This window comes from Magnolia sinica, chromosome 3 (genome assembly GCF_029962835.1).
Source record: "Magnolia sinica isolate HGM2019 chromosome 3, MsV1, whole genome shotgun sequence".
In the NCBI taxonomy this organism is placed as follows: domain Eukaryota; kingdom Viridiplantae; phylum Streptophyta; class Magnoliopsida; order Magnoliales; family Magnoliaceae; genus Magnolia; species Magnolia sinica.
Window position 1 is genome coordinate 8,714,186 of NC_080575.1, and position 911 is coordinate 8,715,096.

General features: G+C 39.1%; 1 non-coding gene across 1 annotated transcript; it reads right to left on the minus strand.

The window, feature by feature from the left end:
* LOC131241843 (small nucleolar RNA R71) lies at positions 1-107 on the minus strand. The gene has a single exon (XR_009169410.1). It is a non-coding gene; the product is annotated as a small nucleolar RNA R71 (small nucleolar RNA).
* Between the last annotated feature and the right edge of the window lie 804 nt (positions 108-911).

The window sequence follows — 911 nt, forward strand, 5'->3', positions numbered from 1 at the left end:
ACCCTTAGAAAAATAATCATGAACTTCACCCAAAAGGAGGATGAAACATTTTATCAATGTTGAAAAAGGTTCAAGGATTTGGTCAGTTCATGCCCACAATACGGCTTTGAAACGTGGCGCATTACAAATTTTTTCTACGATGGACTGACATCTTCCATGTGCCAAATGGTCGAGACAATGTGTAATGGAGAATTCATTAATAAAAATGTCAACGAGGTATGGGATTACCTCGATAGTCTTACTGAAAAAACACAATCATGGGATTATTACCCAAAATCGAACACCACGTCTAGGCCGACTCAATTAAAGGAGAAAGGTGGATTGTATCTCTTGAAAGAAGAGGATGATCTCAAGTATAAAGTGACTACGCTTATAAGAAAAGTTGAGGCCATAGAAGGAAAGAAGGATAAGGTTAATGAAAGTGTTTGCGGCATATGTGATTGCAACATTCATACAACTGAAAATTGTCTTACGATACCCGCCTTTCGAGAAGTGTTGAATGAACAATCCAATGCCGTAAATAATTATCAAAGACCTTTCAATGAACCAACCTCTAATACATACAATCCTGGTTGGAAAAATCATCCAAACTTTAGTTGGAGAAATGGACAAACTGCTACTCCTCAAGGTTTCTTCAATCAAAATTCAAATCAGGGGAAACCTTAAGAAGAACCGGTTCAAAATTCCATGCAGGAGCTGACCCATGCAATGTGAGACTTTATGCAAAAGATGGATTCACGTATGATGGTTATAGAAAAGGGGATGCTTCCTGCGCAACTGCTCCTCAACCTAAACTGCAATACGAGATAAGTGATCCCAGCTCTTCAAATCAAATGGGGCACGCTAAATCCATCACCACTCTTAGGAGTGGGAAGATCATTGATAAAACCCTTTCGGTTAGGCTCGAAAAG